This window comes from Triturus cristatus, chromosome 8 (assembly GCF_964204655.1).
Source record: "Triturus cristatus chromosome 8, aTriCri1.1, whole genome shotgun sequence".
Taxonomy (NCBI): domain Eukaryota; kingdom Metazoa; phylum Chordata; class Amphibia; order Caudata; family Salamandridae; genus Triturus; species Triturus cristatus.
This window is the reverse complement of record NC_140591.1, coordinates 1,701,218,047-1,701,240,910: the sequence shown is the minus strand read 5'-3', so window position 1 is coordinate 1,701,240,910 and position 22,864 is coordinate 1,701,218,047.

Sequence of the window (22,864 nt, the reverse complement as noted above, 5' to 3'; positions counted from 1 at the left end):
TTTAGGCCTTCATACAGACAACCAGTACCTGTCCTAGCAACCCACGGATCAAGAACAGTACTTTTGCCGCCCCTTGCTGGTAAAAAGGAGAAAAGATTTGTGTCCATCGATCTGATCAAACCACACTATGTGGCCGATACTGAACAGTAAGTGAACTCCGCCAATGTAGCAGACGCACTCCTCTAGCTACAATCCAAGAGGTTCAAACTGAGAGACTCATCACCTTTGAAGATTCAACAGTAAGAAATAGTGGACTAACCAACAATGCTACGGACCTTGTACCGCTTGAGACCCAAATAACAGTTCGTCTTGATACACATATCTACAACGAAGTAACAAGTGATCAACTGGTTCCAGTGAATTCAACAAATCCTGATGCAATTCCAACCATTAACAGAACTGCCTCTGGCTATTTCATGAACTTTGATACGTTTTCTGAGGATCCCAGCGAGCCTTGAAACGACGCCAGTACAAAGAACTTTCAAAGAACAAGCAACAGACTTTTTTCAACTCTTGAAATAGACTAATCTGGTTTCACCATGGACTGAACTATGGATTGTTTTGGGACTATTCTTCTTTCTACTTTGGTTAGCTCGGGTAATAACTCTGGGTATGATGATTAATGGAAGATATAGTCAAATGGACACAGCAAGTAAAAGAGTGAACTTACTTCTCCAGCCACACAAATCATCCCATCGTGAAGCAAGATACTTGTCAGCAGTGAACATCACAGCGATTCCTATACCTGATGGTATAGTTTGGGGTAAAATCGAATATGACATTTTTGGCCCATCCGAGCTTTTGAAGATTCCACATTTATTTAAAATTTCATTAAGTGACTTTATTAGCTCCAGTACCTTTTCTGATGATTGGGACTTCAAGACTGTTAATAATATGATGTCTGATCTAGAGATGTCAACTGCATTCACTAATAATGAATATTTACAAGGTTCATCAGACTATGAACAACTGTATTGTTATAACCACTATGGTCATCATTTCTTGCATAAATCTGCAACACCTAGAAATGTATTTATGTTTAACCAATGGGAACATTGTCCTCCGCTTCCAAAGGGTAGCTCGAAAACATTTGCAATGAAATTTCCATATTTTTCAGGGTTTAATATCTCGAATGCAAAGACATTTTACTTTAAGAGTGTCAATAAGACAGAAATGAAAACTATGTTAACGAATACCAAACAGATTTATTCTACAGCCTTTATTACCCAACTGTCTAGACAGGGTTACGACTTTTGTAAAGACGACATTGAGACGGAAACTGCCTGGGGTACTAAAGATTGGCAATTACAGGGAATAGAAGCTTTGTTTAGAGCCTGTATCATCCCTGAGCAAATTATGTTTTTGAACGACACTGTCCAACAAACATCATGCCTGGGAATATCCAAGATAAAAGACATGAACACTCTGTCTATACCTGCACCTATAAGTGACAGCACTACACAGGGGGAGGTCGACGTACATAATATTTTGCTTCACAACAGATCAGATCCTGAATGGAAAAAATGGTTGCTCTGGCCCTTAGACACAAACAACTGTCAAGATAGATTCCTGAACAAAACACAAGGTTTTACCTTTCATAGGCCAGACCCACGTTATGTCCAAAGACAGCAACCGGGGGTAGTAACAACTTACAGTGTAGGGAAACTTTGCCTTGATTGGCTACAGAAAGCTACACTAGAGGATGTAAAACCACACTTAACTTTACTTCAAGAAGGAGCAGACCTTAGGGAATTTTTGCTAGGACCAAGAAAACCGCGTCAAAAATGTTTCATATATGCCGGTATCTAAGCTGCTTATAATGAAGCATGGAAGGTCACCCAAGCAGAGACTGCAGAACGAAAACTAGAATTTGATCCTATTAATTTAGAGAAATCTCTCTCTGTAGTAGACAATGGGTTAACGACTCTGTCATCCAGGACATATTCTTTGGACAGCATTGTATCCTCTGTCATAGACATCATGGAACAAGACTTGGTCATGTTGCAACATGATCAGTCACAGCTACGTTCTTTCATGCTATTAAGCTGGACGCTTCAAAACCTGCCTTCTGGCTATGTGCCTTGGCGTTTAATCAACACTACGTCACTGTTTTCAGAATTCAATCTCACTGATAAACAGATCAAAATGACACAAAGGGTAGCAGACTATTAGGTGCTGAGCATTGAAAAACTGGAGAAATTACCATTCACAGTGGCAGAAAAAACAGCTACTGAGTGGATCATACATGGTAAAGATTACTCTGCCTGTTACGACTTTCCATTTTTAGTATTGCCTAAAAAATATACCAGCAGGCAAATATGAAAGGTTGGGTAAAGAATACATCAAGACATCCTGGGATTTACCTTACACACACAGATGTTGGAGTGGGGAACGTGAAGTGTTTCTTAGCGGTGAAAACTGTGAACACGCACTAAGCGGTTCTCTCCTTTGTCAGGGTAGTAACATACACGGGGCCTGTGATGGTTCCACTACTAACTTATCCTGCCACCTGCACGGTTCACCGGCAGCAGTGATTAATCCAATCTTTGGTCAACTTTCAAATGGAAGTACCATCATTATATTGAATGATCAGAGCTGCTGTGGCATGTTGCCAGGTATCCCATATCTAGTAACGGTTACATCCAGGGTCACTTGCTGTATGCAAGTCTTGTTTCCACAAATAGACATAGTCAGGGAGTCGCCTTTATGGCCTTCACTGAATATCTCTTCTATACGAATCGATAATCTAAGCAGAATGAAAGCCATTCTTTTACAAAAAACTGTGCCTTTGACCTCTGCCAAAGAAACCTATGATCTCCAAGTTGCAAGGACTTCTGCGGAGTCACACGCCCTTCGGTATACAAACTGCCCTGTGCATTTCTCAGAAAAATTTGTATTTTTTGCATTTTTTGGCAGAGTAATCTGCATATAGTAGAACTATTCATAGAGAACGTAATTCTTTGATAAACACTTCCAGGGACAGTGTGCCACCTTGTCATGAATAACAATTTGACTTATGTAACCTGATATGAAATAGTTTCGGCTCCTTTTTTCTTCTGTATTTACGAGCCATTTCATCACATGTATATATTTTGGTTCATTCATTTAGCATTCCAATGTGATCCTATACTTAGAATGGAACATTGCCTTTAATCTGTACAATACTTTATGCATAGCAATGGTTATGTAATGTATTTTTTAGAACATATGTTTTAGATAAGTTTTTAGCTTATTTTAGCAAACCCATGCGATACTCTGTTTTACGATTTGTTTAGAACGTTTAGGATTTAGTAACGTTGTTTATACGAAACTGGAGTGGGTGTTGTGTGCAGATTTAGATTCCGAATATAGGTTTCTGGATTTATGCCCTTATATAGGTACAATTCACATTTCCCTTATATGGGCATAGAAATCCGGCCCTTATTTAGACATTGTCCGTACAAACCAAATACAGGCATGGCCACCTACATCCGTCCATCCACGTCACAACAAATTCTTGGAAAACCAGACCCTTAAGCCTTTAGGAATTTCCCTCAGCTTGAATATTGATTTCTCCAAGAACTCATTAAGTATGCATGAACATCTATTCCTTAGGGGTTCATTCATGACGTTCCTTTGCCCGACTTTTACGTCAATACTGGCATTCTTAGACACCTTCAAGGTATAAATATACCAGCACTTGCCCTGGCAAATTGCAGTTCCCGGAGGATTCGATCCAACCCAGACTACGCGGTGTGCCACGGCAAGTTCGGAAGGAATCGAGTTCCAGCCTGGTGCACTGACCTGACGCTGCCATCCTCCTCGCAGAGAATTCAGCTCCAGTGCTCTCGGACTTCCCTGGCGGGGGTTAGACTATTGAGTCCAGAAAAGAGATTCCAACCCCTCTCATTCTCAGGTATGGAGCTGACTAGAACTTAGAGAAACTTTTGGCAACTCTTGGCTAAACTAAAATATAGCTACCTATACTTTAGAAATGGCACCTACTTCAAACCTCGCTCTGCACTTAGGTTAGGTACACTGGGGTAGAACAATTTAGAAGCATCAGATGAGTATCACATTTTAGCATTATGTTATTTATGTATGTATTTTGATTAATATATGTCATAGCTACAAACCATGCTATTGCAGTATTATTTTATCTTACTGCTAACCTCGTACATATTGTACTTCGCAGTCTGTCTTACGATTTAGCAGTTCATATCTCTTGCATGAGAAATAAGACTGTTCAATAAACCCTTTTATTGAAACGCCTGTCTCCCTATTTCTGTGCAACTCTGTAGAAACGAAGCATGCACGATTGACTGAGTGAAACTGTTATCTATTGTTTCCACGATTCTGAGACTGTTCCTATTCTAAAGGGAAACAAAGTTGTCATGTTTATGCGGTTGTCAGAGACTAATCCCTTCTTGTATATTCGAGAAGTTTCTAGTGACCTCTGAGTTAGCCGGCACACACAAGTAATTAAGTTTAATGTACTCGATAGAGGCATACTGACCTTAGTCCTATGTCAAATCTATAGTGTATGTTATTCCAATGCGCAGAGCCTATCAGGGATATAGGAACTACACTACAACTGCTGTACGTTCTGTTGTGTAAATTCTTTGTATCTTTGTTTGTGAATCAGGCTTGTAATCTGTGGATGTCAGTCTTAATGCACTGAGTGGCGGGGACACACTTTGTTTCAGCTTCTGAACAGTGTCGCTCCCTTGCACAGCAATAACAACCAGCATTGCTAAATGCATTAGGTTTCGCCTATGTGATTAATACGTTTTTTGGGGTTGTAAATTTTAGCTTGATGAGCAGTTGTGCAATATAAGATATTGAAACTTCATAAAAGTGTTACGACTCGTTTAGTGAGAAAGGCAATATGTGCAGTGTTGGACTTGGCCCTTCAGGCAGGTTCACCCCTAAACTTTTTGCTTTTACTGGTGACCTGGTGGTAGTGATTTTTTTGTTTCTGCGCACTTTACCGCTGTGTCCCAGGGTAAAGTGCGCGCGTGTAGTTAGACTGACCTGCCTCCCATAGGAATGCATGGGGGAATGTATGTGTCCCTGGTAGTTCCTGATGCGTGGGGAGTGCAGGTGCGAGTTTGGTATGTGCGGACTCGTGTGATGAAATGCTGCGCGATGATGTGTGCGGTGTCCATGTAGCTAGTATGGAAGTGCCACTTCTAGATGCTGGCATAAATGTGCAGTGACTGCCTGTCGCGTGATTGGCTGGCTGAGGTCATGTGATGGGCTAGGGAATCCCCAGAGTCAGGAGGAGTAACCCAGTGGTGAATAGGGAGATCAGCAGCTAGATGGCTGGGGAGGAGTACACCTAGGACCTGAATAGGGCTGGGCTTTCCCCACACAATGCTGGCTCCGCCCCCTGTGGTGCGACTGATGACCCTGGCCTGTTCTCTGAATAGGGAGAGGGGCTGAGCAAAACAAAGTGCTCAGGAACCAGTTGTAACTGGTTCGCCCCTTCCCTGCACCTTGAGACAAAGGAAACCTGTGTATAAAAAGGGGCTGTAACCCCATGTAAAATGTTTTCTTCCAGGATCCTATCTGAGGGGGGCTGCTGCTGCTGGAGGCCAGGAGTACTTTGTTCCTGGACCTTGCCTGCCAGCGCCTGGGAAGCGCTGCACTTTTATGTGAGAAGCGCCTGCATCTGTGGCCATCAGCGCGGCGCTACGATAACCTAGGAGGGAACCCTGACGTAGGGATTCCCCCGCAACTGCCCTTTAACAAACGAGAGCCCACCCCGCGTTATGGCCGCTTTCACTGATTATTTCTAAAAGCAGGTGCCCACCCTGCATCTGTGCCATTTTGTTTGGCAGATTTATAATTCGAGGGAGCCCACCCCTCATCGCCGCTTTGGAGATGAAGAAAATCACCGCCGCAGGCCCGGAGTCTCCTCAGCGTCATCTCTCTGCCGCGCTGGGATTGGCCCAGCGGGAGAGAGTGCTTCCCCGTAACGGGAGGCTCAACCGAGGGAGCCGCGCGGTGATTGGAGGGAGCTCACGCCCCCTCGTGCTCTTCCCCCGAAGCCACTACGGAAGTGGACGTACGGCAGCGGCCGCCTCAGCGCGACCCGAGGAGAGGCTGAGAAGCGTGGCGGAGGGTGCGGAGGGCGGGAGCCCATCCCGCCTCCCCGCGACACGGCCTGGAGCCTCGCCAGTTCACCGGAAGAAGTCCCTGTCCCAGAAGAGGGACCGGGTGAAGCAGAGGCCCCACCAGGAAGAGCCGGTAAGTGAAGCCGGCTGGGGGGGAAGCCAAATCGAGGCACCACTCCGGTGCCTCCCTCCCGAGCAGCCCCGCCTGACAGGGCCTGCTCCAACACCCGAGACGTGCCGGAGCAACCCCGCTGGTGCGGATCGCCCCCAAACCAAGGCCCGAGTGTTCTCTTTTGGTCCCGACCACATTCCTTCTGGAGCGGCCCCACTTGGCAGCGGGCCGCTCCAACGAGGCCCGCCTCCCCTTGACAAAGGGGGCATTATTACTGCTGAGTCCCCCGAGTGGGACTCCAACGACGGGGCACAGTTGTCAGAGCCCCGGGTGAGGCTCCAACGTAGGACCTCATTTGTTTTAGAGCCCCAAAGGCTCCAACCTACGGGGGCATTTTATCTTGCTGAGTCTTAGCCAAGGGCTACCACGGTTGGTCCCATAACTTCCTTAAGAGCCCAGAGAGGCTCCAACGTGTGGCCTACACCATTCCAGAGCCCAGAGAGGGCTCCCAAGGCACCGTGGTGCCCAGGCCCCAGTCCCCACAGCTGCCCAGCACTTAGTGGGCAGCTGCAACGTTTAGGTGGTGCCCAGCTGCTCCGGCCTTGACTGCGTGCGCAGTCTTGCCCTGACTCTGCTGGACGAAGGGCGTTTTAGCCCCTGAAAGGCCAGGTTGGCCTGGGGGCAGGTTTCTTGCGTTGTGCCCTCACCTAGGGTACCTGATTTTTTTTAACTATGTAAGTCTGGCGCAATTGTGTCTTCCTGCACCTCTGAATGTGTTTTTATGCGTCATGTGCCTTGTTCTTACACCGCTGAATGTATGTTATGCATCATGTGTTTTCCTTCCCTACACCTCTGAATGTGTTGTGATGCATCATGTGTAATGTGCTTAGACCCCTACAGGTATTGTGATACTTAGGTGGTTGTTTTTCTCCTAGTACAGGTGGTGCTAGTGAGGTCCTGGTTCCCTGGGCAATATTCTCCTAAGGTGGTTAGGGTTGCGTAGGTGGTACTTAACATTTACCAGTGGTTACTGGTTGTGCGCTACATTTTCTAATTGGTGCTACAGTGATTATATGTGCTATGTTCTAAAGTGATATTTCTACAACGTGCTAGTTCCAAAAGTGCTTATTCCTGACAGTGGTCCATGAGGCCCTGTCCCATGTAAATAACTCCCCTGTAAATTCTGCCCGTGCCTGTTGGCACATTGTAAAGTGTCTGTTTTTATCTAATGTGGTTTGGTATAATACAAAGGCTATTTTTATATAATACCTTGTGTGGAGTTTCCTTTGTGGTGGGCCTCGGGTGTTGTTGCTGGGTGCGCGCGCAAATGCTTTACACATTGCCTCCGGGATAAGCCTGACTGCTCGTGCCAAGCTACCAAGGGGGTGAGCAGGCGTTATCTTTGGCGTGTAACTCCCCAGCCCTGACTAGAGTGGTGGTTTCTGCCTGGCTTTGGCGCAAGCCCTAGCCAAACAGAAATCCCATTTCTAATATGCAGTAACAGCGTTTTTCACGCAATTATGGATTTGCCACATTATTCATGATCAGATGCATGATCTGCAGATTAAAAAAATAAAAAATGGTTCTAGTCAAACGTTTCAAAAGTTACTGAAAATGCAGTGATGTGTTGGTGCACAGTGGAATGAGCTTTGCAAAGGTTGACTGGTCATCTTTCTGTTGCTTATTGCTGTATTTGGGTGTTGAACCGGTACCAGTGAGCTGCAACCTATGCCCAGACGGTGCTGCGGTCAGCGCAAGTTTAGAGATGGACACCTCCCCAGCATCTTTGCTACACCTCTGCATAATGTGCTTAATGTGCCCTCTGTCAGACAGGTGAATAAAGGCAAGGCTCGGAGTAAGAATGTAATGGCTCAGACGTGGCATAACAGCCAGAGCTGCCAACTTGGGAGCTGTGGAACCAGGTTCATGTATCAGCGTTGGCTCAACATCCTGTGATTCTGGGAAAATCTACTTAAGCCTCCGAGCAGAAATGACAGCACTTTAAAAATAAAAACAAGGCAAAACCTTAAAAAATAGTTCCACAAATGCAAATGGAAATAGTATTTGGTAGTTGGGAAACTGCACACGAGGAAAACACGAGGAGCAACAGGAAACAGAATGCTACAGCCAATAGAAATGGGGGAAAAGTAAGTGGCAAGCACAGGAACCAATGAATAGCAAGGAAAGCAAGGGGCCAGAATGTAAGCCCCTTTACAATAGATTTCTAGGAAAAACCTAAAAAACTGCTGGCCCATGAGGGATAGAATATATTTATTGTTTTGCCAACAATAGTCTGTTAATGACTATTGGACCACTTATGGGTGTTATACCTTATGCTTTTAATAGTTATATCACAAGACTGTTGATATTGATGTTGATGTACGCAATGATACGTGTATGTACAAGAACAAAATCGAATCACTTTTGTCGAAATCCCCCGATATGACCTCTATCAACCCCGAATCAGAACTACGTGGTCAGTCAGGCCCTGCGCCCTAGGCCTGAGGGTACTGATTGACAGATCACAGGGGGGGGCACGTAACCAGCAGGACAAATGCGAGAACAGTAAAAACCCAAATTAGTCCGAGAAATAGTCATCAACACCACAATGGTCCTAGGAGATTGACACCAATAAAATGCACATCGGCGTAGGGGTGTCCGTTCCCAAAACACCATAAAGTTAGATGCCACATGAAGTTATAAACACTTAGCCAATGAGGACACACACTACACACGCAGTGATCATGCACTCCCCATGCCAGACATCCAGACACGTTACCTACTGGCCCCCATTGTGTTTACGCAAGGTCGAGACCCACCTGCACTTGTCATCACTTTATTTGTCCAAACTGAGCAGTCGCAAGGTGGCCCCGGAGGCGATCCCGCAGTGGTTACCTTTCTTCGATATTCAGCAGGCTAGGAAAGATGAATAATGGATGTTGTTTGGACTGCTGGGCGTGATACAGATGGTACGCCTGTCCAGGGTGTGATACAGGGTCACCGCTTGGACCGCTGGGCATGATGCAGATGGTACACTTGTCCTGGGTATGATACAGGGTCACCGCTTGGACCGCTGGGCGTGATACAGATGGTACGCTTGTCCTGGGTGTGATACAGGGTCACCGCTTGGACCGCTGGGCATGATGCAGATGGTACGCTTGTCCTGGGTGTGATACAGGGTCACCGCTTGGACCACTGGGCATGATACAAATGGTACGCTTGTCCTGGGTGTGATAAAGGGTCACCGCTTGGACCGCTGGGCGTGATACAGATGGTACACTTTGTGAGAAGGTGGCCTGATATATGCTGTCCACTAGTTCTAGTGGGCACCTTGTATCAGTCCAAACAACCCCTTATGGTGGCTGGTTAAAGACAACCTTATATGAAAGCTATCCTAGTGGTAGCTATTGAGAGCATCCTGCAGGCTAAGTCTTGAAGGAATGTAAAGCAGCTTGTTTTACCAGTCTATACTCTCTTGAATGATCAAATGAAAAGACAACCATACCAGGTATATATTCAAAATATATGTATTTAAGGTTAAAAACACCCCTCTAGTCTCTTTATGAGACTGGAGTTCGAAGTACTAAAGTTACAAGTGATTAAGCATCAGTAAAAGCACAAATACATGTTTGGGCCCTAGGGGCGTACCAAACCATATACTAAAAAAGTGGTATAAGAACCACCACTGGAATAGGCACTAGGCCTATTGCCTCTAGAATCACTGGGACCCCAAAGAACCACCCAAGGTAGTGACACAGGGGACCCACTGGAGCTGTATGCAGTGTGGAAACACAACTGCGGGTTCCTATTATCTTCTATGGGCAATGTCGCGGTTGGAATTTTAAAGATTATGGACACTTCTAATCGAGTCAGAACCAAACACTCATGGACTTAGGAAGTTCTAGGGCTAGCACACACGAGAGCACCGGAGTACTCGAGTTACCTCAACCAGGGAAGCCGGGTGCATAGGTGTCTTTTGGTGTCGGGTCGCGTTGTCGATTTCAATGGAAGCCTGCAAAGAACTGCTGCTGCCGTGAAGAGGAGAAGTGTCCGGAGAGATCCAAGCCTGGATCTAGGATGTAAGGAACCTGAAAGCAGAGGGGACAGAGTCTGGGTCACTTGCCAGTGACCCAGGGCAGGATGGACAAATGCCCACAGATGTGGGGTGCTTCAGGTGAGTTGATGGGTGTCTTGACTCTTCAGCCACGAGGTCCAGGAGGCGTCGACGAAGTCTATGAGCCGGATTCCAGCTGTCCCACAAAGTCTGTCGAGTGCTGCGGTGTCGGCGACCAGAAAGGACACAACAAGCCTTGGCCACGGCATGTCACAGGAATGCAGAGAAAGGACTGCGGTGCAGACCAGCAAGGTCTGAGGGACTCACCCAGCGAGGGTAAGTCAGGGCACATCTGGAGCAACCAGGAATGCCCAATTTGAAAAGGAGTTGCCTTTGTGGGGACCTGCTAGCCAACAGGCTAGTAATCGCAAAGGAGCCTCGAGCGGTCGCACTTGGAGCTGGCCCACGGGTCACTCGTGGAGTGGAGGCCAACAATCTTCGGTGCAGGAGGTGCTCAAGGCTGGGGCTACTGAGAGCCCAAAGCACAACTTCGAGGATGACCAGGAAGATAGTGTTGCTAGAAAAGTTCATGGTGTCCCGGGGTCACGGTTCCACATCACCCACGATAGCCACGGGCCTCAGCTTTGCTGTGGACTCAGGGAAGCCTCGGGAAAGTCTGGAAATCCACCTCTGGGGATGAAGAGACTTCAGCGTCCCGCGGGAGCTTCAGAATTGCAGACCGGACAGTTGCTTCTTTGGTGCCTGCCAAGCAGGGGAGTCACTCCTTGACCCCAAGGGAGATTTCCTCCGTCTTCTAGTCATGATAGAAAGTCGAAGGTCCAGGATATATGTTGCAGAGGTTCATCCAGGGTAATCTAAAGTCCTAGGGACTGGATTCCTATACTTATACTAAGTTTAGGGGATGGACTAACTCTAAGGCCCCACATATGCGTGGACCTGGGGTGGGGGTGGTTTGTCCAGTTTCGCACCAGAGCAGGGGCTTGATGAATACAGGCCCCAGCTAGGCCCGCAGGACACAAGGGTTCGCTCTCCTGTAATGGAATCTATAAGGAAGTTGGCACGGAAACTGCAAAGTACAAAGACAAGGTTTATTAACCCTTAAGGGTGGTCCTACAATCCATACAACACTCTTCAGTATTGCATAGAGTAGCACAAAGAACTTGCATACATGATCCCCTTTTATACACAATAGAGGGGCTCATAAGTGGGCGGACACAACATGAGACTGAGAATATTACCTTTTATGGTCATTTTCGATACTGAATCAATATACGGGCGGAGCTGACACACTCCTCAAGCCCGCGAAGACATGGTCAAGCAAGGCTAACTGATAACAGATGTGGTCAAGTCTGGGCATGCGCCAGACGGACAAAGGAGCTATTTATAGACTGTTACTAGGCAGATTACACGGGCAACTAACACAGAGGTTGGACTCTTCTCGTGGTGAGCACGCGGAGACATGACAATACAAAATGGAGTCCGAACTTCGGTCAACATAACAGAGGAAACATGCTCTAAAGTAAGGGAATTAATGTCTTTAGTAAATGCTTAATCACATTGTTGTTTCAATTTACAACAGACGACCCTTTCAGCATTTACTGAAGACATCCGGTTTGTTAGGATAATCATCATATATGTCAATTGTCATCATTTCTTCGACCTCTTTAGCTAAACGTTTCTGATGAGCAACATCGGCATTAGCTTTCTTATCGGGAATACAGAATGATACACATAAGGAACAGAGCAAAGGACCACATTGAACACAGATACAACAAGAAAACAAAACTGCTACAATGATACAGAGACCAGTTAAGACCTTCCACCCCCAGGCAGTGATCAATGCCCAAAGCCATCCAGAAAAGGACCAAGTGCCGTTTTCTGTATGGATTTCAGCTGCAATTTTATGCAATTTATTAATGGCATTATAAACTGACGGCGTGTGGTCAGGGATAAACACACAACAGCTACTTCCAATAATTTTACAAGCTCCACCTCGATCGGCTAACATGACATCCAATACCATACGATTCTGTAATGCAACAATTCTAGTGATTTGCAATTCTTCCGTAAGATTCCCAAGAGCAGCAGCAGTTTGGTTTGTCACAGCCTATACCACTCTTGTTAATCTTCGAACCTTTCTACTGTTTAAGGCAGCTCCAACAAAGAAAAACAATCCTAAATTAAAATCAATATACTGTTGCAGACTGGTATCAGTCTGATCTACATCATCAATTGATAGGGTACGTTTATACCTATTTACAGTCACATTATTCAATAATTTCAAGTCTTTATGATAGGATGCTGGTGCTAAGAATACAGGAGGTAATAGGAATGACACATAGCATACCCCAGACCACCCAGCCGGCAAACGGTAATAACCTTTATTTCCACACACAAAATACGTATTATGGGAGGCTAAAAAGGTACTATTGTTCAACCCATCGATGTTCAGAACGGTAATACAATCACTAACACCAACAGGAATAAAACCCACACTCTGGACACACAGGTCCGCTTGAGCTTGTGCCACTTGAATCACAAATTTGTCCTTTCCCACAGTGTCTCTAGTGTTCGTGAAGATGTAGGGAATAGATTCATTGTCTGGTCGGTACTCTTCCCATTCCCAAATTGTCCCATTTGCTTGCGGGTATCCATTTTTATCCTGATGACATTCTTTGTTGAGTCTGAAGAGTAATCGTCCCACTGTCGGTTTCCGGGTGGCGAAGAGCAAAGTGTACCATGCTCTACAAGAGCCATTATGAGAGAAAGGAAGTGGTATGAATGGCGTTCCTCCTTTCTTCTGATGGGCTGGCATCATCCCACATATCCAACAGTTCGTAGCGTTCGTAGCAACGTGGGTATGATGCAGCATCTGGATGAAAGTGTTATTCAAATAAGACTGTCGATGCTTCAACTCTTGATACGGTAATGTATAAAAGTAGTGCTCCTCAGGCACCGGAGTTGTCAACACAAGTATTTTTCGAGCAGGAGTTACATCCTCCACAAACCATGTGGTTATCCCAACAATAGCTACTGTCAACATGAACCCTGATGCACAAAGGATTTTCTTTTTCTCCATGTCAAAAAATAAGAACCCAATATCTTCCTGAAACTAAAAGTCTGTCAGAACTCTTCCCCTTGGGCAGCGGTCGATTTCTTCACCAGCGGGCCAAGACGGGTGTCGCTACACTAATGCAGGGCTGATCCCCCCCCCTTGCCTCATTGGCTCTCCGTTTCACTAACCCAAGGGCCGTTCTGACAATATGTCCCGGTACTGGAGAACTCACTTCCTTGGTCTAAGATGATATCGCCTTCCTCCAGGAGTCGCGTGGTCCGGAAAGAGCTCCTCAGTGGCGTTTGGCTCCGCAGCACGGCCTGTCTCTGCAGCCAGGATTTCTCGTTGATCGGTCAGTACAGCAGGTTCCACCAATCCGGGCGGCACCTTCCGACAGTGCAGGGAATGGATCCAATTCTTTCTGTTGGAAACTCGCACAGCCGTCCTCGTTGCAAGGAGGACCTGCTCAGGGCCCACCCATCTCGGTTCCAAGCTGTTCGTCCTGTCGAAGATTTTTACCATCACATGGTCGCCAGGTCGGAGACCATGTCCTTCACCGGTAGACCGATCAGGGAGCGCCTCTCGGACCTGTTGATGAATAGAAACCAAGTTATCCGTTAACTGTGCCAGATAATCGTTCATCATTACACAAGGTACATCGTACACGGCCTTAGATTTTGGTGGACCCCAAATATTCATTGGGCGACCAAAGACAATCTCGTATGGTGTAAGACCGGTTCGAGAGTGTGGTACCGACCTAATTGACAATAACGCCAGCGGCAAAGCATCTGGCCAAGTCAAAGACGTCGAAGCTTGAATTTTAGCGATCTTGAGCTTCAGTGTACCATTATACTTCTCGACTAGTCCCGCAGACTGAGGGTGAAACACGGCGTGGAACTTCTGGGTGATGCCTAGGCCATTTAAAACATACTTTATAACATCCGCTACAAAGTGGGGTCCATTGTCACTCCACAGAAGCCTACAAACGCCATATCGAGGGAAGAACTCCTTCAATAGCAGCTTCGCAGTAGTCATTGCAGTATTGTCTTTCGTAGGGTACGCTTCAACCCATTTACTGAAGGCGCAAACCACTACTAGAACATACTTCAAATTGTTACAGCGCTCAAGCTGGATGTAATCCATCTGCAAAACCTCGAAGGGTGCAGTAGGTGTCACAAATCCTCCTGCTGGAGTTCGGGTACCTTTCCCTGGGTTATACCTCAGGCAGATCATACAGGTCTGCACCACCCTCTTTGCCGTGCTAGCAATCTCTGGATGCTCCCAAACTTGGGTAAGCAATTTTACAATTGCAGAAGCTCCAACATGTGCTAGCCCATGTGCCATCTGAACCATAGGTTGTACGAAAGCCGTGGGTAATTTCCATCTATCCATCTGCTTATTTCTCCAGCAGCCCTCATCATCCAGTTCTCCCTCGCTAGCCCATTGTTCCCGCTCTTTATCAGAAGCGGTCCTTTGCATTTCTCGCACTTCCTCTTTCGCATCATGCCATCTTTCCACCTGTGACTTCACCACATACATGGCAGTAGCACCGGGCTGCATCGCAGTCTCCCGTGCCACTCGGTCTGCTAACGCATTCCCTTCTCCAACTTTATCAACTACTTTCCTATGGGCGCTACATTTAACGATTGCAATTTTCTTCGGATATGTCAATGCAGTTAAAAGGTTGTGGACTAACTCTCCATGCATTATCTGTACTCCATGTGACGGTAAAAACCCTCTCTCCTTCCAAAGCAGGCCAAAGTCATGCGCTACTCCGAAGGCATAGCGGCTATCTGTATAAACATTCACACATAATCCTGTACTGAGCTCACATGCTCGTGTCGTGTTAATGCTATCAGTTCCGCTGCTTGAGCTGATTTCTGTGGTATGCGTGCTGTCTCCACTATCGTTTGTAATGTGGTAATTGCATACGCTGCTGAAGTCGTACTATCTGGTAGCTTCAGGCATGATCCATCCACCCACAGTTCTCCATCTACATCTGAAAAGGGCGTATCCTGGAGATCAATACGACCCTTTGTTTGTTCCTCAGTTACGAGAATGCAATCATGTGCTTTCCGTGCTTCGGACTGAGTCTCGGGGTATGGCAACAACGTGGCCGGGTTTAACGTTACGCACCTTTTTAACGTAATATGAGGAGCCAGAAGCGTCAACTCATATCCCGTTAAACGGGCACTAGTCAAATGCTGCGTCTTTGTTTGATTAAGCAGGGCATCAACAGCGGGGGGGACTAATACCAACAACTTATGAGATAACACAATTCCCTCGCTTTGGCGTATTGACACAGCTGTCGCCGCAACCGAGCGAAAACACCCCGGTAATGCTCGAGCAACAGGATCAAGTACAGCCGAAAAATATGCACAAGGGCGCTGCTTATCGCCGTGCATCTGTACTAAAACTGATAACGCACATCCATCTTTCTCATGCACATACAACGAAAAAGGTTTTGTATAGTCAGGGGTCCCTAGCACTGGTGCCGAACAAAGGGCCTGTCGTAGCTGTTGAAAAGCAGCGTCACACTCATTAGACCAAGGGATCGGGGTAGGCGTGTCTTTTGTCAAAAGGGCTAATAGTGGCTTAGCTATGTGTGAAAACCCCAATATCCACTGCCTACAAAAAGAAACAAGACCCAAAAATGCACGCACATCCTTCTGCGTGGACGGTGTCGGTGTGTCCAGAATTGCCTGGATACGGTCTGGTGTGAGTGCACGCCCCTCCTTAGACAAAAGGTGACCCAGATAAGTCACCTTTGGTCTACAGAACTGCAATTTCTTCCGAGATACTTTATGATTGTGAGATGCCAAAAAGGAAAGTAAGGATAACGTACTTTTTTCACACAACTCCAGGGTGTCAGCCGCCAGCAAGATGTCATCGACATATTGAATGAGGGCGACCCCCTCGAGCAGAACAAAGGAATCCAATTGTCTTTTCAAAGCCTGACTGTAAATGCTAGGGCTTTCTGTGTAGCCCTGAGGGATCCTACAAAAACGGTAAGATCTATTATTCAAAGAAAACCCAAAAAGGTATCGACTATCAGGATGAATAGGAATAGAAAAGAAAGCATTTTTCAAATCAATAACTGAGAACATGGTCGCCGTAGGCGGGACCAAAGTAAGCAACGTCGTGATATCAGAGACCACTGGGTACTGAGGTATCACGATCTTGTTCACTTCTCTCAAATCAATTATAAACCGATAAACTTTGGCATCCGTATCCTTTTTCAAAATGGGGAGAATGGGACTGTTACAGATGTTGTAGGGAACTTCCTCTACTACTCCCACTTTGATCAAATCCTGCACAATCTGTATGAGAGCCTCCTCCCCCTCCTGGGAAATACGATACTGTGGGAGGCGCGGTAACACCGCCCCCTCCTGAACACTAATGTGGACCGGCGGAATCACCATTTGTCCCACATCAGTATCCGAAGTGGCCCACAAAGCACGAGGGAGGGTAGCTAACACAGCATCCTCTGCAACCACACACATCCGTTCAGACCGAGGGTAATTATCATTCAGTATCACCCGCACACCAGCAGGAGAGCAGCGGATCGTAGCCCTGAAATGTTTCAACATATCAAGGCCCATAATATTATCCGGTGTGTTCGGGGCAAGCAGAAACGGGCAGGGTGCAGAAAAAGAATCAACCTGAAATGTGAGGGGTCGAGAAAGAGGGCTTCGGGAGAGTGTACCATCAAACCCTACCGATGTAACCATTAAGCCAGATGGGGGAGCCCTCGGAACCAATTGTTTAGACAGCGCACTACGTGTCGCTCCTGTATCCACTAGGAACTGATCAGTAGCGCCCAAAACTGCAGCTGATACATAAGGACCCTTCTGATCAACCGGCACCTCAACTGATTCTAACCCCCATCCAACGCATTCCTATGCATGCTGAGAATCATGGTACCCAGAACGATCAATCCCCGACACTTGATACTGGTTCTGTCGATCGAAAATATTAGGTCTATCTCGTTGCTGCCCGGCAGGGTCAAAACGAGCGTGATCGTTAGAATTCCCTCTAAAATTCGAGAAACCCCCTCTACCTCTCGGGCCACCCTGACTATGCCCCTGACGCGAAGCATGCAACGCCGGGCAATCTCTGGCCCAATGTCCCAATTGCTTACAATACGCACATTGATTCTTCTTCAAATCAGATCGGCCCGAGGGAGGACCATAAAATCCTCCCCTACCTCTATTAACACCCCGTCGGGGCGGGCCATATACTTGTGCCAACATCACCTTCGTTTTTAGATCTTTCGATTTCTTCTCCTCCTGGCCCTTCGCTTCTTGTTCCTGACGCTCATAATACTGAGCGATAGTCAGGAGGGCCGTCGGGGTCGCGGAGGACCAAGAACTCTCACTCGCTTTTAGACGGGCCGCAACTGCCGGCAGCAAATTAGCCACATATTTATCAGCAAAAAGGTGTCGACCCGTCTCATCCGTAAGCGACTGGCCACTAAAGTTATGAAACGTCTCTTCAAAGCGCGTAAAGAAGTCTGCAACTGACTCGTCAACTTTCTGCTTACATGAAGCTAACATATTCCAGTCAATCTTTTTAGGGGGAATGATCGTCTTCAGCTTAGTCAGAATAGCAGAGGGGAGATCTAAGATAATCTGTGGTGGTTTCTGTGCGGGCTTCCGGTCCCTATCCTCATCTTCAAGCTCAGACCATCGAGCCTTAAAAGCAGCTATATCATCCACCTTTCGAACAGATCGCCACATATCCGGTGGTAGAATAAGACCAAAGAACAGGTCTATATCCGCTAAGGTCATAACGCAAGAATTCAAGGCCCCCTCGACTTCTTTGTAAAGGGCCGCTGGATTCTTACGGGGATCAGGTAGTGCATTCTTCAATGCCATAACATCAGCTCTATGCCACGGAGTATAAACCCAATTATACACAAAATATCCCTTAGCATCAGCAGAGGTGATGTCCGAGCTAGTCCCCGCTCCTTTAGGAGGAACATACAAAGGCGCCGCCTCTCGCATTGGTTTAGCATGCACTATGTCATTCTTATCTGACTGGGAGGCGGATGAATGGCCCTCTGTGGTGCACGAATCCGACTGCTTCTCCTCCTCCGCTCGCTGGCGCGCTTTTTCTTTAAGATTCAGCATCGCGTCCCGCAATGCGAACAGCCGCCGTGCCGTATCAGGCGCCTTAGAGGAAGAGAAAACACCGTTACGCAATGCTTTAGCATCCGATACCACATCGTCAGGCTCAAAGACACTGGAATATTTCCGGAAAGCAGCAATCACTTCATCAGCAAAGTGACCCAAAAAATACAATTTTTCTCTATCCTGCCACGGCGCCCAAAAACGTAACAATTCATCCAGGGACACCTTGCCCTTGAGTGCACGAAAAGAAATTTGCCGAAGCTCACCCATGCGCTCAGCCGGTAGCATGGACCGCGTGTCTACCTTACCCGGAACCGGGTCAGAATCTTGTGGCCTCGGGGCAGATGCGCCAACATAAGGGGGCGGAGAGCGATCTAGTAAATAAAAATCATCATCAAGATTATTAAGGACAGGATAAAGTGGCTGACGAACAGCATATTGACCCGAAACTTGCAGCCTACGCTCTTTCTCTTGCCTCTCCGTATGTTCTTTTTCCTCCCGACGCTTCGCTTCCTGTGCTCGCACATGATCATTCTTCCGCTGTTCTTTATCAAACAGCGCTTTCTCACGTTTCTCTCGCTCACGCACCTCCTTCACCCACAACCGCACACACTCAAACATATCCTGACGAGCACGCCGCTTACACATACACTGTTCCACATACTCAATCTTACGCATATCAAATGATCCATACAAAGGCCATCGTAACTCAGGATCCTTCTTAGTATATTTCCTCCATACTGTGCTGTACATTATGGAAGAAAGACCATGCTTCACATACATATCCCTATTAGGAGTCCCCTCTGGGGTGGCTGGAGCAGATTCCTCGAGGTTCAACCGGTTTCCAAAGCAGCAGCACCACTTACGGAGTGCGCTAAAAGCAGGCATGCTCAGAAAATAATGCAAAATATGCAATATTATAAAGAAAATGGCACGTAATCGTTGCGCCGTTCAAAGTTACACCGCTCCGGAGAAATCTCTCCACATTACCTGCCTATATGTGTTGCAACGCATATATTTTCACACTAACAAATACAAAATATGACCAGTCATCATAAATCAAAACTCAAATAGCCAGACCAGGCTTCAAAAACTCGGAGCAAGTACCGTACAACGGTTCTTACCAATCAAGAGTCCAGATTCCAACTGCCAAGCTCCAAAATCGCCCAAACGGCTTTCACGGCAGGACCGACAGAAGAGGTCTCAGTCGAGGACTGGCGCCACCCAGACGGTCAGCTCGGAAGGGAAGGAAGAAAAAACCTCGGGATGCCAGGGCTAAAACGCCACTGGCAGTGATCACATCCCCGGCCAAATTCCTCACCTTCGTCGCGACCAGTCCTTCGAGCATCCGAGTCGCCGATGAGCCCCACGTGACGGGCGCCAATTGATGAATACAGGCCCCAGCTAGGCCCGCAGAACACAAGGGTTCGCTCTCCTGTAATGGAATCTATAAGGAAGTTGGCACGGAAACTGCAAAGTACAAAGACAAGGTTTATTAACCCTTAAGGGTGGTCCTACAATTCATACAACACTCTTCAGTATTGCATAGAGTAGCACAAAGAACTTGCATACACGGTCCCCTTTTATACACAATAGAGGGGCTCATAAGTGGGCGGACACAACATGAGACTGAGAATATTACCTTTTATGGTCATTTTCGATACTGAATCAATATACGGGCGGAGCTGACACACTCCTCAAGCCCGCGAAGACATGGTCAAGCAAGGCTAACTGATAACAGATGTGGTCAAGTCTGGGCATGCGCCAGACGGACAAAGGAGCTATTTATAGACTGTTACTAGGCAGATTACACGGGCAACTAACACAGAGGTTGGACTCTTCTCGTGGTGAGCACGCGGAGACATGACAATACAAAATGGAGTCCGAACTTCGGTCAACATAACAGAGGACACATGCTCTAAAGTAAGGGAATTAATGTCTTTAGTAAATGCTTAATCACATCGTTGTTTCAATTTACAACAGGCTGAGTGCCCCTGCAACCGGTTTGAACTAGGCTATGCACAGGGACACCTTGTGTGCCCCAGGCAGTGTCTCAAAAGCATTCTCTGAATGCACCCACCCTGCCCCAATACACATCTGCCTGTCTGGGGAGGTGGTTACACCTCCCTGTGACAGGAAACCTATTGTCCAGGCCTCCCCTGCCGGAGTTTCCCTCAGCAGCAGGAGGCCAGACCCGTGTCTGTGGCAGTGGCATCCATTTTGTCATGCCAGGGCTTTGGAAAGTTTTAACCGGGTTTAGACAGTGTGAACATGTCTCTCCCTCTAGAAGGGTGGAATGCTACCCCCACCGCCAGGGGGGTAGTATCCCAAAGCGTTTGATGCCAAACATGACATGTTTTGATGCAGCCATTCCAAAGTTAGCATTTACCGCGAGGTTATAATGCACTTAAGAGTATATGGTATGGCTGTATCACAGAACAGCCATAAGGAAGTTTTTCTGAAAGCTGCAGAGGGGCTCAGCTCATGCTTGGGCACCCTCTCACATAAAACCAAGCACTCTGCCTTCAGGATTGTCAAGGCCTGCCATAGGAGTGGCTTATAGGTTTATATGTGTCTGTTTAAGGTAGCGATGTAGGTAACCTATACCACAGTAAGGGGTGCAAGCACACCCTTACCCAGGCTGCAGTAGCAGACCTGTGGTGTCATTTTGGAGTGCTTCCCAGGGGTGGCATAATATGTGCTGCAGCCCCTGGTAGGCCTCTGAGGTACTTATGCCCTAGGTACATAGTATACCATATACTAGCGACTTGTAAGGCACCCCAGAATCCAATTAGATATGTACCTAATGTACATGGAAACCATTTTAGAGAGGAAGCAGCTAGGCTGGGTTCCTGATTAGCAGGGTCACAGCCAGACTAAGGTAAAAAAAACTGTGAAACACCAGCAAAAAGTGGGGGTACCCATGTGAAGCAGATCCTACTCTCCTACACAACCCCCCCACCCCCCAAACGCAGGGACATTAAACTAACCTTGACCAGTTGAGTCTTCATGTTCTAAGTGGAAATACTTAGAGAGTCTATCTGCATTGGCATGGTTACTCCCAGGTCTATGTTCCACTGTAAAGTCCATCCTCTGTAGGGAAATGGACCACCTAAGCAGTTTGGGGTTTTCACCCTTCATTTGTTTTAGCCATAAGAGGGGCTTATGGTCTGTCTGAACAAGGAAATGAGTACCAACCAAGTATGGCCTCAACTTCTTCAGAGCCCAAACCACAGCAAAGGCCTCCCTCTCACTGGCTGACCAACGGTTCTCTCTAGGGGTCAGCCTTCTGCTTATGAAAGCTACTGGCTGACCCTGACCTTCATCATTCAATTGTGACAGTACAGCCCCAACCCCAAATTCAGATGCATCAGTTTGAACAATGAACGTTTTGGAGTAGTCAGGACTCTGCAGAATGGGAGCAGTGCACATGGCCTGCTTCTGGTCATCAAATGCCTTTTGACAGCTAGCTGTCCACTGAACCTTTTTGGGCATTTTCTTAGAAGTTAAGTCATTCAGGGGTGTCACTATTGATCCATACCCTTTGACAAATCTCCTATAGTACACAGTCAGGCCTAAGAAGGCTCTCACCTGAGTCTGGGTAGTTGAAGCAGTCCATTCCATTATGGTCTGGATCTTGCTCTGCAGTGGTTGAACCTGGCCTCCACCTACAAGGTGGCCCAGGTACACAACCTTACTCTGCCCTATCTGGCACTTAGTAGCCTTGATAGTTAGGCCTGCTTTTTGCAGGGCCTCCAAAACATTCCTTAGGTGGACCAGGTGATGTCAATGTTAATGACATTTATAGAGCGCTACAAATACCCGGAGGTGTCCTGGCGCTTACTGATTCCAAAACTGATGCAGGCCAGAAGTAGAGGGACGCCTAATCCTTAGAAAAGAGCCAGGTTTTTAATTCTTTGCGAAACGGCAGGAGCTCTGTGATAGTTCTCAGATGGCGCGGCAATTCGTTCCAAGCCATTGCTGTGCCGTGAACAAAGCTTTTGCCCCCCCAACGGGCTTTCTTTATACGCGGCACCTTGGCCAAGAAGGCTTCTTTAGACCGCAGTAATCTGCCTGGGACATACCAACACAGTCTCTGCTGTAAAAATTGTGGACCCATGCCGTGTAAGGCTTTAAAACCCAAGCATAGTACCTTGAACTGTATTCGGCTCTTGACTGGGAGCCAGTGTAAGGCATTCCTTTCCTTAGAAACAGAGGAACGACTTGACTGGCCCATAAGTAGTCTAACAGCCGCATTCTGAAGTATCTGCAATTTTTTTAATCCTCTTTGTTGTATATTGAGGTAGAGTCTGTTACAGTAGTCCAGTCTGGCCATCACCAGCGCACCAACTACCGTTTGTCTACTTTCCCTGGGCAGCGAGGGCAGAACAT